The sequence below is a fragment of the Formica exsecta genome, unplaced genomic scaffold, assembly GCF_003651465.1.
Source record: "Formica exsecta isolate Colony F162 unplaced genomic scaffold, ASM365146v1 scaffold33, whole genome shotgun sequence".
In the NCBI taxonomy this organism is placed as follows: domain Eukaryota; kingdom Metazoa; phylum Arthropoda; class Insecta; order Hymenoptera; family Formicidae; genus Formica; species Formica exsecta.
Window position 1 is genome coordinate 1,857,637 of NW_021850553.1, and position 18,720 is coordinate 1,876,356.

Below are 18,720 nucleotides of genomic sequence, written 5' to 3' on the forward strand. Positions count from 1 at the left end.
TATATATATATATATATATATAACAAAAGAATGAAAACAACATGATATGTGGCAGAATGCTTAACCAGGCGCTTATGTAATCCAAAAGAAGAAAATCCCGGTCGTGACTAGATCGTTCTCGATCAAGTAAACATTTCACACGATATTATGGAGATATAATCCATCGTCATATAATCAGTCGTCCTAGGGCTTTCGAGATTGTTGTAAAATAGATTCCGCACAATCTAATTGCGCGCGCAATAACTCGGTAACATTTTACGAGAGCGATGATTAAATGCGAAGGATTAAATAATCGTACACAACCTCGAACATCACAGATTCTATTCCTTCACAATGTGTGGCATCACAAAGAAAAATCGTTTATCATGTCAAAAAGTGCAACTTTCCTTAATTTTACAAATAATCTTTAAAAATAATTAATATTTACTTTTAGGCACTCCGTTCAAATGATATATATTAATTGAAGGCTCGATAAAAGAACGCATTCATAAGAAACTTCATAAAATTAATTTTCGGAAATAATTCTTGGTTTAAAATAATTCTTACACATCAAAGCCATACTAGGATGTATATAAAAAAAAATGCAGGATATATTATAGTATATGTATAGAGCATTGTAGCGTTTTCTTGCGGAGCGCGTGGAAGCGTGTAGTTGAGATGTCGTAAGAAGTTTAGCTGCATCGTCATAAGTGCAAGCTGTAACATTTGGCGACACGCCAATATCATGCGAGAATGGCCGTGATTTAACGTTACTGATCTTAACCATCTCTGACGTAGTTTGGAGGTCGATGTTTCACTTTCTTATCTTGAAAATGTCCCTAGAGGTTTTGACTCATGAGGTACACGTATGATTTATTTATTTAATATCATTATATTTGAGATTTATAATTTAATTTATCTCGTTTCATTATATCTAATTGTGAGAATTAAATATAATAAAAGTTTGAGAATATCCAAGACTGAAAATTTAAAATTATGGCTTCACGTACTGATTCTTTCGGATAACGCAAAGCTACACAATGATACAACACCCAGTCAAACCAAACGCCGAATCCGACGCTGCAGATAACCGGTTGCATAAACGGGCGCGGCTGCCCGTTCGTGTGAAAAAACGAGAGAACATGTTCAGTGTTTATCTACTGCAGGAGCGAAGGAATTTTCGATTTTTGCCGCTGCGATGGTGAATTGCGATGAAAACAACATTCCAGGCTGCTACAACGGCCAACTCGTATATTTTGTCTGTCCCAACTGGTTTTCGCTTCTCTCCCTCCCCCTTTTCTCTCTCTCTCTCTCTCTCTATTTCTGTCTATCTATCTATCTATCTATTTATCTCTCTCTTTTTCTCGATTCGGCACTCTCGGGGCGGCATTCGATGTTTGTTATCGAGCCTGGTTGAGCTCGAACTGGAAGTTTACGCTTGAAGCAGTCTGTTGGGTGGCCCCCTCTGGCTGTATATTCTTTCTGTCTCTTTCCCCGGGTTTGTGTTTATAGTCCGAGTTATTCGATTTGCGCATGTAACAATTTTGCATGATTTTTCCAGTACTTTATCAAAAATCTGTTCTGCAAAATCTAGCGTTGTATAAATATACATATAAAGCGATTCACGAGAATACAACATAATTTCAAGGTACATTTTAAACCGATTGTTTGAATCTGATAAATCTGACTAATATTTTTAATCCTTAACTCGTTTACCTAGAGTATCTTCTTTCGCTAATCTTATACATTTTCGCTAATCTAAATTCTTTACACACAGATCGTGGAAGTATTTGTTATCTAAGATATCTTAAAACTAGTCATAGAAAGTAGATAAATTAATAATTCATAATAACAGTAAAAATAAAAAGAGAATGCTGGAAAAAAAAATTGCCATGGTAATACCAGAAAGAATTCTAGACCAATATTGCAAATTAGCAAAACATTTCGTGACAGAATAATTAGAATAGCGCCATGAAATAACAGAGGAAAATGAACATTTAGATTGTTGTTGCGGAATTAATCGTATAATAACAATCCTTCAACAATGTTTACCGCGTAACGCATATACATATAAATTACCGTTCCCGTTCGTTGGTCTTGTATTAATTCGAGTTAACGTGTGCGTGCAAGCGTCACGGTTAGCGTTATGGTGGAGCGTCGTTTAATCCGAATCGCTCGTTTACATTGTTTTGGTTATAACGAAGTAACGATGTCGTGACTCGTTTCCGACGGTTGGCTCCGCGTTACATAAGTGAACGAACATCCAACAATTCCCATCATCATTCTCGACCACCATGCACCCTCGCCCTCGCCCTCGCCCCCGTTTCTACCTCGCAGAGATCGTACGAAATAAGAGCCTGGGGTTAACCAACGGTGCGGTCCATTAAGGAAGGACTCCCCGACCCTTTATAGAGTACCAACACGCCACTTTGCGTGGCGTAATATCCCGTCTCTGGGTTATGTTGGCTCGTCCCATAAATTCCATCTCGAGAATCGTTTCCCAGTCTAATAACTCTCTCTCTCTCTCTCTCTCTCTCTCTCTCTCTCTCTCTTACGATCGCAGTGCCCCTCCTGTGAAAATACTCGCTCCCCGATATTTCGTTTATTTCACGCGGCCCGTTAATTTTTTTATATCATTCTATATTTTTTTGATACATGTTCAACAGGTTCGGCCGGCTCGGCCGCTTCACTTGTTGATCAGTGACGGGTTTATGCACGGCGCGCGGGCCGACTGTAAATTACCGTCTTTTGCGAGCTTGCGACCGTATTGGATCCACGAGCTATAAAACGAAGTCATCCGTTTCGATTGATGCACCGGCAGCGATATTTCACGTATATCGTATCGGCCCGCAGTTTATAAATACAGCGTCACGATATTCTTATTGGATCGAATAGCCTGTTTCAGAAACAGATCTTAAGTATTAAATATTTTATCGGTTTTGATAAGGACAGATTAAAAGAATGTGAAATAAAATTATACTTTGAAATACGATTATACGTGCCTATTTTCCTGTGTCATCCAAAAGAAAATCCAAGATATCATGCTCGCCGTATTGAATCGACGCCACGTTCTTTTAAATGTAAAGCGATGGTCATCCGCTGCGCGGATGCGAGTGATCAATCGCGCGCTCTTTCTTTATCATGAAGAAATATTTTAGAAAAGATTGAAAAGCAAACGTAGCGAATTGAAGCTAATTGAAAAAAAATATTTCCTCTCGTCTTTCTAGCACTTTGACTCGCATAAATGATGCCACATCGCAATAAATGGTATCCGTCACGATATCGCTTTTCCAAGCGACACGATTGTCGGGAAATATGTTCGGAAAAAGGCAACGGTCCCGATACTCGTGCCACGCGATTCCTCCTACACGTGAGGTGACATAATATACACGATACAACGAAGCAAAGCACTCGTTACGTATTACCCTCTCACTCAGCGTTCGCAATAATAATAACTGTCGCGCGCAAATGCGTTCTCTCCGATGCATCGATGCTCTCGATTACGTCATCATTCGGCACGTTGCGATCTCGATTCGATTAATCTCGAGCCTTGGATATGCCGTAACCGCGTAATTAGGTTGATAACTACGATACAGCCATCTGGTCGCAGTGTCGAGGTTTATCACGTTTCAACTATTCATCAACTCTGTAACGTGATATCTAATAGTATCGCGTGAAAGTCTATCCGTGTCTCTCTTTTTCGTTTGCAAATTCATTGTTTAATTCGAAATTGATATCTCGTTCATGCCAATCTTTAAAAGACTAAAGAGAAGTAATGTGTGTTCGAGATTATGCTACATTATGAAGAAAATACGAGAAAAACATTTTATACTAATAAAATTTTAATAAATAAAAAAAAAAATTGGCTTACGAGAAGATATTTTTAAAAAGAATGAACTTGTCATTATGTAATATATATATACAAGATTTGTTTCTCTTCTTTACCCCATTTTTTCTCACGTACTTTTCCATGAATACAAGTTTCTTTCATTTCTTTGAAAGCAAACCTTTAAATTTGCATTTTATCATGGTAGTAATACAATGTTATATCATCGGGCGTCGTAAGGCCGCTTCTTTTTTTCGCGAGTAAAGTCATCGTATCGTTTCATTGCAAATAACGATAGTGGATGGTAATGGTTGATAGCGAACACGTGCGTACCGCTCATATCATAGTTTTATATGACTGGCCATTCGGCCAGATCGTAAACAGCACTTTTGTAGGGTTGCTGCATGAGGGTCTCTTCCTATCGAAATTCGTGCTAAATTTCATTTCCGTTACGCACGTTACCGTATCGACCGCCTGTCGCGGCTTAACAGTAATCGGTTTTTGAATTTCAGCAACACGTGTTATACCGAAGCGACTCGCCTCTCGCTCACCGAAGGGAAAATCTAATCGCTTTCGGGGGAACGTGCGATTCAATCGCCCGCTTTCAATTCAGCTGGATTCCCAGCGAAGTACCAATACGCTCGAATATAACTGCTTTCCTCCTTCCCTCTCTCTCTTTCTCTTTTATTGATGAAAAAATAAAATTCCTATGCCTGGATATCTCGTCAAATTGGATTTGCAATCTCGCGATACAATTCAGCGTATAATGTTATAAACTTACGAATCATAACGGACTCTATTTTTCTTGTTTATTCGAAATATCAATGTTTAATAAACTCGATCGATTTAAAGAGGCTTAACGCATTTTATCGTTTTAATAACAAAATCGAGATATCATGTTATTATCAAACTTACAATTAAATTATCAGTGAAAAATATGTTCAATATATAAAAATAAATATAAATAAAAAAGCGAAAAATTTTATTTTTGTTTTATCAAGGAAGTGCGTGTGAAAAAAGTCGTGACGATAATAACGATTCGTATTGTATACGAAAATGCCAAATTCTTTTCCTACAATTACTTTATATATATCAAATAATAAATAGGTAACTTGTTTGCAAGTTAGAGAAACTTGTTTGAAAGAATTCTTCGTTCAAAAGAATTGTTCGTCTCGAGATAGATAAATGTTCCGAACTCTCAGTGCGAGAACTGAGTTTAATGTTACAGTCGGGAATTGGAAGTTGTTAATGGACTTCTGTTGAATGAGTTTAAACGCGATTTCGGGGTCGACGATCGAAATTGCATTCGAATACCGCAGAACAATTCATCGAATCACCGCCTGTGGAGAAAAACATTTTATACTAATAAAATTTTAATAAATAAAAAAAAAATTGGCTTACGAGAAGATATTTTTAAAAAGAATGAACTTGTCATTATGTAATATATATATACAAGATTTGTTTCTCTTCTTTACCCCATTTTTTCTCACGTACTTTTCCATGAATACAAGTTTCTTTCATTTCTTTGAAAGCAAACCTTTAAATTTGCATTTTATCATGGTAGTAATACAATGTTATATCATCGGGCGTCGTAAGGCCGCTTCTTTTTTTCGCGAGTAAAGTCATCGTATCGTTTCATTGCAAATAACGATAGTGGATGGTAATGGTTGATAGCGAACACGTGCGTACCGCTCATATCATAGTTTTATATGACTGGCCATTCGGCCAGATCGTAAACAGCACTTTTGTAGGGTTGCTGCATGAGGGTCTCTTCCTATCGAAATTCGTGCTAAATTTCATTTCCGTTACGCACGTTACCGTATCGACCGCCTGTCGCGGCTTAACAGTAATCGGTTTTTGAATTTCAGCAACACGTGTTATACCGAAGCGACTCGCCTCTCGCTCACCGAAGGGAAAATCTAATCGCTTTCGGGGGAACGTGCGATTCAATCGCCCGCTTTCAATTCAGCTGGATTCCCAGCGAAGTACCAATACGCTCGAATATAACTGCTTTCCTCCTTCCCTCTCTCTCTTTCTCTTTTATTGATGAAAAAATAAAATTCCTATGCCTGGATATCTCGTCAAATTGGATTTGCAATCTCGCGATACAATTCAGCGTATAATGTTATAAACTTACGAATCATAACGGACTCTATTTTTCTTGTTTATTCGAAATATCAATGTTTAATAAACTCGATCGATTTAAAGAGGCTTAACGCATTTTATCGTTTTAATAACAAAATCGAGATATCATGTTATTATCAAACTTACAATTAAATTATCAGTGAAAAATATGTTCAATATATAAAAATAAATATAAATAAAAAAGCGAAAAATTTTATTTTTGTTTTATCAAGGAAGTGCGTGTGAAAAAAGTCGTGACGATAATAACGATTCGTATTGTATACGAAAATGCCAAATTCTTTTCCTACAATTACTTTATATATATCAAATAATAAATAGGTAACTTGTTTGCAAGTTAGAGAAACTTGTTTGAAAGAATTCTTCGTTCAAAAGAATTGTTCGTCTCGAGATAGATAAATGTTCCGAACTCTCAGTGCGAGAACTGAGTTTAATGTTACAGTCGGGAATTGGAAGTTGTTAATGGACTTCTGTTGAATGAGTTTAAACGCGATTTCGGGGTCGACGATCGAAATTGCATTCGAATACCGCAGAACAATTCATCGAATCACCGCCTGTGCGTGCAATAATGACCACGGATGTGAATACCGTTGGCCGCTCGTTACGCACTCGTTTCAACTATATTCCAATAGAAATTATCAGTCCTCGCGATTAATTGATAAACAAATTAGGAACATATAGTATGAGAGTCAATAAATATAAAGTGCGCTTATTGCGTTGCATTTCAAATTAACGGCCAATGATTATCGCAAATCATCTTATTACTCATTTATCATCAATTCAGTATTAAATAAATCTTGCAATTTGATAACAAACGCTGTTCCAGTATTCAAATATTCGATAAAATCAGTTGTCGTATTTGCATTGGAATCATTTATGCTAAAATCGGTCGACTAATTCTTTCCGTCCACGATCGTTGTCAACATATCATTGTCATATAACTTGTACGTCAAACAAGAACAAGATTAAATAGTTTACGAAATTATCCGCAGTTTTAATTCGTTGTGCTCTCTAGACAAATGTACATCCGCTGTTGCAACAATATTTATAGTCGATATTTATAATTCTGTCGATCGTCGGTGTCAGTTTGCACATATCGCGTATGAACGCAAGTATTCACACCGCGCGTTAAAAGTTTACAGTTTATAATAAGAAATCACATCAAGTTTCATCATTAAAAAAATAAAGAGTATATTTTTCAATGTTTTTGTCAAAACACAACTTAAAAAAAAATAAGATATAATGATATTTATCATAATAGTAAATACAATTTCGTGAAATAAGATTTCATATAATTCAGACCATCATTAATGTAAGACCTCCCCTATTTTATGCTAAAATGCATTCGCGACTTTGAAAGTGACTGGCCATGAAGTCCCATCGATGCAGGAAATTCATCATGAATAAACCGGAAATGACGCAATGAATGAAACGATTTGCTCGCAATCCTGATGTAATACTTGTATAAGGAAATCTTGTCGAATCGCGAACTTTATCAGTATAATTTGACAACTAGTGTGCCTGGAAATATTGAATGACGAAAGATTTTCATTGCAAACATTTATAAATTTGTAAAAAAAATAATAGTATCGGTAGATAATTTTTTTCTAATCTTTTAAGTATTGTATACCATAATAACTATACACGCCTATATAATAATTGCATAAAAAATTGCCATGTTATTCTTCGCTATTTTTTAACTCGTCCTCTATGACATTGTTGTAATGTAGATTTCTTTTATTTTTGAGGCGAATGTGTCTACACAGTCCCCGAACTTTTTAAGTCGTGCATAGTATGCATCCCGGGAATTCTCTGTGAGAGAAATTTTTCAAGAGATGAGTCACGCGCGTGTAGCTTCATCCTCTAGCGTATATCGTCGGCACGTACATCCGTTTGCTAAATGCAAGCAATTCTTATGACAGATTAGTCCTATATCGTATCCTCTTAAAGTAGCTATTTAACCCACGAACGATCACGTTGCGAAACAGTCGTCGCTAATTAAAGTTCAGAATGTGCAACAAACGTTTGCACTCTTTTTGTAATAAATATACAACGTACAAAACAATATTTTTGTTATGATATAACTTAATAAATATGTAATAAAATATATATAATTTCTAATAAAAAAAAAATAATAATAATTAGATGAAAAGAACACCAAATTAAATAATTTAATCTAATTTATTTATATATCGGTCAACAAATATTACTAACTAGTGAGGAAGGAACAATGACAAACTCAATTATAGCAATGTCGAAACAATCTGTTGAAGATATTAATAATATAAACTCTACGCGATATTGTTCAAGGTTTCTCGCGTAAAAATTTTAGCGCAAAATCAAGAATAAAGAATGGGAAACAATAGCTGCGACTGACCGTAATAGCATGCCATCGCTAAGGAAAGCCACATATCCTGAAAAGAAGAAGCGCGCGAAGCGAGCCAACCGAGAAAATCGGTGTTCGCATGGTCGCGACACGCCATTATCGGAAGGGCTCAAGGAGTACTCTGTCCTTTTCCTTTTTCCCGGATTTATCGTTATCCTTTGCCGATAGCTTTTTCTCCACTCGCTCGCGATAATCACGAGTCTATGGCTATTGCGACCATCCGAGCAAGATAGTGGGATACAAAACATAATGTAAAGCCTTTACAATGAGCGCACTTCTAAGGATAAATTCTACTCATTCCCTGAGTCAGATTCAACCGTTTATACTAGAGATGTTTATTTGGAAATATATTTTATAATATAACATTTTTATAATTTTATTTTAATAAAATTTATTTATTTAATAAAACTATTTATTTAATAAAACTTTATAATTTGTGCATCTGATGTGCACATACATATGTTTATATTGCTATTTGGTTATACATGAATAAAATTCTTTATTAGAAACGATAAGCGATAAGGAAAATCTTTAGAAAAGTAGCGAAATTTTTTCTGGTAACAGACAAAGATTGGAACAGTCGTTCATTTTTTTCATCTAAAATCTAAATGAAGGAAAGATGAAGACCGTTGGAAGCGCGTGCAATTACTTAGGTCAACCGCAAGTCGGACCCTTTTCAAGCGATCTCTTCATTTAGACATACACTTTCTCTACTTTTCCCTCGGGCGTCCTTATACGATGAAAAATAGACTGAGAAGAAATATCCAGTTTATTCGTGGCGCGTTTAGCTCACATGATTAATTGCGGGATACCACAAAATGCCGCCATCATAATTCTGAGAGAAGGCGAAATACAAGATACTTTCAACCGAGAGAATGATATAAATGTTTCTCATCTCTAACTAATAGAGTTATTTTTACTAGTCACCATAGATATTTTCAGATAATTCCAGAGATTTATATATTATAACAAATTATAATATATTATTATAAATCGAAAATATGTCTACGCGACACGATCTAACGGAATCTAACGATTGTCAGAGATGCGTGTACGATGCACATTGCATCTTGCACGTGGATTTTTTCAAGGCCTTCTTTAAGTATGATACACCTCACGGATACGATGGAGAGAAAATCAGATGGTAGAAACATTCCGGCGGTGGAAAATGAAATGTAATTCCGGAGATCATGTTCGTGTTATGTACAGGGATACATACGCATTCGCTTTGAGGAAAACGTCTCTTACCTTCATATATGTCCCAGCGCGGTAACCGAGATTCTATTTCGAGGGCTTCGTTTCTCTCTTCTTCTCATCGCGTTTCTTGATTAAAAGTGCCAGCTGAGGAAAATTGCAGGCAATGCCGAGTCTCGTCCTTCTCAGCGTCATATAATATAGTTTTTTTTCCGTTTTATCAGATTCTCATGGAAAAAGAGAGAGAGAAGGAAATATAAATAATAAATAAATGCTTTGTTTCTCTATTTTATTCCGCAATAAAACGGGAGCCTCGTTGATCTCATTTTCAACGACATTTTCAAACGCAATTTCCTTTATTACTGTCCTAATAGTATAATATAACTTGATTGCGCCACTATAATATAGAAACTCGCAAATATTTTACGCACTCTTGAGGAGGGATTAAAGGCAAAAGTAAATAAAGTTATAAGATCGTATTTCTCTTGTACGAATATTGCTTACAAATATTACGAAGGAAAAAAGAAAATCTCGATTTAAAAGCAGCGCTCATAGCGCAAAGACTATTCACTATTTCAAGCGTATTACACTCGGGTGAATAGCATCGGGCTGTCTATTTCTACACGCAGATCTCAATTCAACGGCTACAGCGGCGAGAGGAGATTGCCGTGGCTATGAATACATTCGTATTCACGCGTTCAGAGCGTGCCGCGACAAGAGGAGCCACGTGTTCATCCATCTGTTGGTTGTGTACTCACCTATTACACAAACATAGGAAATGTTCTGCTGATCACGATTGCATCGCGTGCCTTTTATTCAACACGCAAGAACATCTTATGGAGTTGTTAAATTAAACGGAGTTGCAATCGAATTATTCGACGGGATGAATAGCCGCACAAGCGGCGATATCTCATTATCCACACGACACGCGAGCAGATATCAAGAATCTAAACTTTACTTATTATTAATTCTATAATTTCCTTCAGTTTTCTTTCATTTCTTTTTAAATATTACGTTTTAAATTTTTATTTTTAGATATATTATTTATAAAATATGAGAACTCTTTATTGTTATATGCTATATATCTTTTTATTACATTTACTGCGATTCATTTTCACTACGCGTTATTTTTGCGGCGAGATATTTTCGCATACCCGAATACACTCTATACAAATATGCAAAATTTTCAGTTATACGTAGAAAACGATGGTAAAAAGCACGGGAAAGACGACCAAAACCATGCAATATTACGGTCTATAGAAAAATTGCAACAAAAATTGTGCATCTACTCGCGATCGTAATATTTTTCCGAAAATACTTTTGTTATAAAGAAAATGAAAAATTGTACAATAACACACATTTCGCGGTTGCGAAACTATGGGTTTGAGAATGTTTTGTATTCCGCGTGCAGATGTAATAATTTCTCTTTAAAGGTCCGCATAGTGGTAGATAATATCTTCGAGAATGTGGCAGTGACGTAAATTATTACGGAAGTCGCGAGAGGTGCAACATCTGAAGTAAATTGAAACTATCTTATCCCCCGTTATTACTATCAATTCTCGGACTGTCAGCTGCGTTTCTATTTTCGAGATATGATTCACTCATTTCAATTACTCGACACAACTCTTTTACATTTATCTTCGTTGATTTATTCGCCTCCACTGAACGACACATTACATTTACAACTTTAATCATCTATCAAAGCAATGTTAATAAATCATCTACATGAATGTCTATTTCATTATTACGTTTACGATTTAATTACCTGTGAGCTACTCGATAGCATAGATGATGTGATACTGCCTATTATACTGCCGATTTAATTAATAATTCTCAATAATAATCAATTTTCGTTTCTGTAAATTCACGCGAGTAATTGAGAGATTTCACTAAATTTTTTCGCTAAACGATCGCCTCTTGCTCGTCGAAAGGACTCTTGTTCGAAGAGCGACAATCATCTACAAGATAATGGAAAAGAGATGCAGATACGATTTTTGAGATATTAGAAAACCTCTCTATCTTCCGGATTTATAGCGAGCAATCCGAGTGAAATGCGAGAAGGAACGAGGCCCGACGCGAGCAAGGGCTCGAGGGAAAAGAACGGATGGAAGGAGAACAAGCAAGTTACTGCGGCAATAGAATGGAGCATCTGCACCAACGAACTATCCTCGGATACGAATCAGCTCAAGAGACGATTAAGAACCTGAAAAGGGGGAGGGAGAAAGACGGATCTGCAGATTGAGTAAGTGGTCGTGCTCGAGATCGGAGTTGTTTTAGGTCAAAATCACCGTTGTTCGAGATCATTGATGTTAATTCTACCGCAATTACTATTATTTTACTCCTTCAAGAATTTATCACAGCTTTTAATCCTCGTTTATTTTCATTTATTTCAATTCCATTTAATTTCTACCATTTAATTTATTTTATATATTTATGCAATATTATTAACTAAAACGTAATATACGTGCGCACGCACATATTTCCATTTATTACACATTTTGAAATTATTTTTAAATTCCTTTAATATGTAACGGTAGTTAAATAATATACACATAACGATACGCTTTATATCAGGTGATTGTATAAGTTCGTGCCCGATTTAAATATAAACTTCAATAGATTATATTTTAGAGATAACACTTTTATTAATCAATTATACATCTTTTTAAAAAATTGTTTTATTCATATTTATTTTATTGCTCTTTAATGCGCTGTAACGAAACTCTGATGTGTTATAATTTCCACATTGCTGCGTCGTAATTCCGTGTTGAAAAAGTAGCAATGTCCGTTATCGAAGAGCGAAGCAGTACATACACTTCGGTCACTATTCAATTTCTTACGCTCAAGTTTCTCGGGATCTTTCACGGCTCGCCCTCTCCAGCTCAAAACTTTTCAGACACGTGCCCAGGATCCAGGATGCTGCACGTTTTCTCGGCGCGGAGTGCTCGTTTCTCTTCGTCTTCGACCTGCCGACTCCCACTCGATGGCTGAGATCGAATGGCGCGAATGTCTTTTCGAATTCTCCTTTGAAATCGTTTTCGATAATGTCTGTGGCTTTCTCACATGAGCGCGACATATTATATGTCATTCGCCATTAATTATTTAACCTCTTGTCTATCCCGATTAATTACACATATCGCGTAATGTGAAATTTAGTACAGTCATAAAAAGAAGTCTAACGATGATATCTTCAATTATTATTTATGCTTTTTGTGTGTGTTCTGACATGTTAATTAATATACATATACCAATAGTGATTTGATTATATTTTCGGATGGTAGATAGGTTCAAAAGATTCGAGATTGCATGTTTTATTTCTTACTTTGACGATCTTTGATCCATGATAAAGTTAATTAAATTAACGCCAAAATGATGACGCAAACATTTTATCACTGAGTGTTTTCAAAGTGTAATCAAGTTATGGATAAGAGAGAATCTCACATTTTGCATACGTTCTCAACATTTTTAAATTGTTTACGATTATTTCAAAATGTGCGAATATGTATCAGAATATTCAGCGAAATTGCGTAATTTAATTTCGCATATACAACATTGCGAGCGTGTCTAATATTTTTCCTTGGGCTAAAAGAATAAAACGAATTTGTAATGTAACACTATAATGATAGTCAAATTATTTCTATCTCACGACCCTCTTTTCCGTCCCCGCTCCCTTATTCTGTTTGTTAGAGACGTAAATCAAATTTCGTCGTTACTATCGAAAGCGGATATTTCATTCAAGGATGTAATACGCGGCATGTTACATCCATTACATCCGACGCATCTCATCGCCAGACCAAGTCTTGCGTGAGAGAAACGCCGTTGCACTTGCTGTCTACTGAATGCACAAAATATTCATCGTTGCGTAAACACCTCCCACCCCCGCCATCTATTATCGCAGGATCAACAAAAGAAACAACGTGTAGAATTCGCAGAAAGAGAGAGAGAAAGAATATGCCTCGATACTTATAAAATTGTGTAATACCGTATTCAAAGGTATTTTCTAAAAACTAATATCGCAGATAAATTGACTTTTGAATATACGCAACACGATACGTGCAATCAGAGATGCCACATATAGTCTTAAATTCGATAAAAATTATAAAAATTTTCACAAATTTTTTAACCAAATTTATCCGGTTTTATACAAATTTACAATATTCATAATTTACAATCGAATGGAGGTTCAACTATTGAAGTCCTTAATTGCATAATAAAAAAGAAACTTCTCTCTAATATACTTCTCTCGACTTCTCTTCTATTAAACATTAATTTTTATAAAAGCGCGCTCATATGTTAAAACACAATTTTTTTTTGTTTTTTGTGGTAAGAAAATCTTTTTTTTATCGGAAAAACTTGAGAATGGAAGTTTGTGGAAGTTGGAGAGAGAAATGCGTTAATAAAGAGAGAAAATGGTAGCACGTCCCATAATTAACGAAGGGCTAATTATCGAGTTACAAAGCCATAAGATCAAAGCCGGAGCCATTTACGAACTCTTGAACACGGAAGATTCCTCGCGGCCCTATAGATCTTAACGTCGCAAAGCAACTAGCCTTTATAACGAGAAGAAGCATCGTCCTGGGACGTCGTGGAGATACGATATCATGCCATAGAGAGAGAGAGAGAGAGAGAGAGAGAGAGAGAGAGAGAGAGAAGGCGTCGTGTGTCCCATCTGTACCCAACGGGCCAACATCCTCCGCTTTGTTTAACTCGCCCCGGGGTTTCCTTACAACAGCAAGTAGACCTGCTGTGTTGTACATGACTCGCTTACGCGCGATCTCTTCTCTGGTCGGCTTGCTACAGTGCATTGTCATCCTTACCAACGCCAGTCATAGAAACGCGGCAAATTCCTTCTTGATGTGCATTTCGCTGATTAAGAGAATATATCGTTTTGTAAGGAATTCATTAGAAATATCCTGCTACAGAGTCGGTACGGTTTCGGTCGGTTCATCCAATTTGAAGTGTATTTGTGCACTGTTGCTCATCTAATGTATTTCCTTTTCTTTCTACCTCTTTTTACATTAATTAATCGAGCAAATCGATAAACAAAATTTCTCGCAATGTTCTTGAAAAAATAAAGACGTTTTCATGGATGAATTTTTAAGCGTTTTAAATTCCGTCACATAGAGAAACATATAGCTCTAAAAAGCTTTGCACATCAATCTTGCAATATTGATGCAATATTGAGCGAAGCAGTTTATTTGACATTCGCGTTACGTGACAGAGCACGGGATATTTTGATCATGTCTTGTTCAATGGAGCAATGTAACATATCGACATATGCAGTCACCTGTACGTGTCAAGTCATGTGCGACAACTGATATATGTGTTGTCCCTTTCTATCTTATGCGCGTACAAACTATCTCTCTTCTTCACTTCCTCTTCGATCCCACCTCCATCCAAACACGCTCGACAACCCAATTACTCGACGCTTATACCGCAAACACGCTTGATACCGTAGACAAAGCCACTGGAACATGTTAAATGGGGACTAATGTGCTTACGTATGTCCTGCTCGATCAATTGTTCCCATACAATCGGGTGAGAATCCATGCTACAGTAATCAATAGTTATGACATCAATCAGGCATAATTAAGTTATTAAATTTTTAATTTTAAAACAGACATTTAAAAATTTATACATATTTTTTTTAAGCTTTCATTATTTGAACAAATTCTTTTTCTTAAAAAGAAATAATTATAAAAACGTGGCATATAAATACAAAGAATATTATTATATATGTATATACATATATAAGTTAAAATTATTAATTTAAAAATCCGGTTAAAAAAAAAACTATTTTTCCTTTTTATGATTAAATTTATTAGAGAAAGTTAAATATTGGATATAAGCTTTATAGAACTTTATTACGTGCTATTAAAATACGGGTAATTTAATCGATTGTGAAATTCAAGGAATCTCGAGTATGCTTTTATTAGTAATGTTTAAATATCACAATTCGCTGGCAAGGTATTTCAAAAAATGGAATTATTCTTTAAGGACCGCTCTACAACAAAGAACAGTCGGGCTCGTTTGTACTGTCAATGTTAGCAGATTGAAGTTACGAGTTATGTGAAAATTCTATCTGGCACATGGACTCGTAGTCGTTAACGGAATAGGATAACGCGATTACATTTGCGGTTGCACTTCCAAAGTAACCGATAGACCAATGGGTATCTTGGCTAGTACATGGAAGGCAAAATTCGCAGGCGTATACCGTCGTCCAGAGCGCGACGATATGTACTCGGCAATTCGAAAACTACTCGGAACTGTAGAGCGCCAACGGAAACTACTTGGGAGAACTGTCATTAGCCAAACGCGGATTAATCCCTGTTCTTGGTCACGGCCACGGCAAGCAAAGCGAGGGCAACCGGCAAGATATTCAATGTACATAGTATCGGCATAGTGTTCTCCTACCGGCCTGATAGCCAGAAATAGCGATTATTCCGATTGCCAAAGTCACTCACTATTATAACGCTGTTTCTGCAATCATCGTTAAATAAAAAATCATTATTAAATAAAAAAATCGTAGAGCGATTTACGTCACGTGATTTTAAACTTTGTCGTAAATGTACGTTATTTAATTTACTATATGTCTAATAAGCTAATCGCTTATCTGTGAACGCTGTGAAAATCTTTGATTTTCATAGCGTTCACAGATAAGCGCCTAATTAAAGTGAAAGAGATTTGTTGAGAGATATAAAACAACATATTTTGACCTAATAATTTAATAAAGCTACACGAGTATGAATAAAAAATTTAATATACGCTGGCTTAATTAATTAAGCGCTATTTCGTATTTGAATCGGTAAATTGATCCAGCAAAAATAATGTCTTCAACGCGCGACATACGAATCTCACTGAAACTTTTCTTTTTTCCCAAAACCTTCGTTAATAAACTCATTGCGAATGTACAACTTCCACAAAGAGGATACTAAACCTAGAAGATTAAATTTGTGCGATAGAGAATCTAAACATTATATCGACGAAATAATGTAATCTATTAACAAGTCATCGACTACGATAAAGTACGCGCGGCGCGTTCCACATTATATTACAATTACATCATAGGAATAGTTTGCGGAGCACACACAATGGCTCTTCTTGGCGATTGTAATTACATAAATTAAGTTTAATCAGCACATCGCACGGGGTCCTGCGGCACCCGTGAAACTAATTTTGTTTGCCAACCCCGCGCAGGGAGTTGAGCTAACGCTTCCTCCAATCTCCATTGTCGCCGAATGTTTAATTACTAGCAGTGTCTAATTCTGATTTATCGCAAGGATCGCGTGGCAGAATTGAAATGAGAAATTGTTGTTTCGGTTGTGTTTCTCATTCAGTTGTGTCAATTTGCCATATTACGAGTGGAACAGCATTCCAAAATTATACATTTACATTTTTAAAAATATAATGTAAACTATCAAAGTTTCTTGATTTATATATATAAAAATATTTTATAATTACACATATTGAAGCATTTATAAATCGAAATTTATTAATGCTCCAACTTTACAAACTTAAAAAAAAAAAAAATATGGAGATACACTATCAAGGCAACCCGATGTTTCATTGCAAGTTTAAGTTATAATAGACAATATATTTCTAGTCTCCGACAATCTCAATCAAACGACCGCATCGACATATTATTTAACTCGTCCATTCAATTGCAAATGTTAGAATATCGATCTATGCGGAATTATGATTCTGCTTAATTCTAATTTATTGCAATTCAGAAGAGGCTGAATCGACGGCGGCGGTATTGTTGCAGCAGTTTCACTGTATAGTGAGATTCACGTTCAAAGCTTGCTCCGCTTTAATGCCATCCCGCAGTCATGAATTATGACCGTCGTGTCGTTGCGTACGGAAGGAAATATGACTTTATCTAACATGAATGTGCAGAGAGTCTAGCTATAACGTATTAAAAGTTATATAAAAATGTAACAATTTTTTATTATCTCTATTATTTTTTTTGTGCAGACAAATTCTTATTTCCGGAATTTAGCCGATAAATTAAAAAGGTTTTGTGTGCTAAATCGTTTGATAAATTCATGTATCTCGGCGTAACACAAGGCTATTACCTCGAGATGCAACATATTCCTCAACAAGTTTTGCGAAAAGAATATATTTATCGCGAAAGAAAATTACTTCGATAGAATAGAAGTAACGGTAGCCATTTCGTAATAAATTATTTGTCTGAGAATGAATTATTCTAATTAAAGATACCACAAAATTACCGAGATATCCAGAGTTACGTTTATCCAAGCTATAAAAATCCAATGCACGCGTGCTAAGTGATTCCTCTTTAATTTCTCTTTCCTCTATCCTATCGAATCTTTACATAAAGAATAGTCACCGTATTCAACAAAAAAGCATTATGGAACACAACAACATTTTATAAATATTACTTAAAACAACAGATTATTGATTCTTAGTACGTATTTAATTAATTATGTGTGGATGTGAATGAGAAAAAGTGTGTGTTTTATTATAACGTTTAAAACAAGAAATTAACTTTTTTCGATATAATATTTCGTTGCAAATCTTTATACTTTTCTTTATCTTTATATTTTTCTTTTTACAAAATTTCTTTGTAACTAAATTTCTCTTTCATATAGAGATAGTCACATTAGCTATCATATTCAATTATCATATCCAATTTATATTTTTTTGTTACTGCTTAAACACAATATGTAGATTAAATCAAATTTTATCTCGATGCAAGTAAAACGCATATTGTAATTAATAAATTATTTTGATAACAGAGAAAATGCATAGAATTAGTTCTGTAATAATTATTCATTAAATAATTTTTAACACATAAAGTTAATTTATTTCGATTCCATATACATGAATATATGACGATATTAATATTCAAACAAGTTAATTGTATAGAATAATTAACAAATAATCCCCAATACTGTTCAGCAAAGTATGCATATATTATAAACTTGTGAAAATTTCAGTATTATTTAAAATATTCAAAACGTCAGTATTGAAAAATGTGTTTGTGATATTTTATGGTAGATAATTACTTTTAATGAAAATAAATATATTCAATAAATGTATTAAATTGTTAATATTATTAATAGAATCCGTTATAAATCGCTTAATTATTTCACACACTTCCGTATAAATTATATATATATATTAAATATTTTACTTTCGAAATAAAAGCAGTAAAATAAAAATATTTTCT

The 18,720-nt window shown here is 35.1% G+C and overlaps 1 protein-coding gene across 1 annotated transcript in view; it reads right to left on the reverse strand.

Annotated features, from left to right (window-relative positions):
* The window catches only part of LOC115238225 (E3 ubiquitin-protein ligase MYLIP), a 141,629-nt gene that overhangs the window by 70,065 nt on the left and 52,844 nt on the right, over positions 1-18,720 (reverse strand). The window lies entirely within an intron of this gene.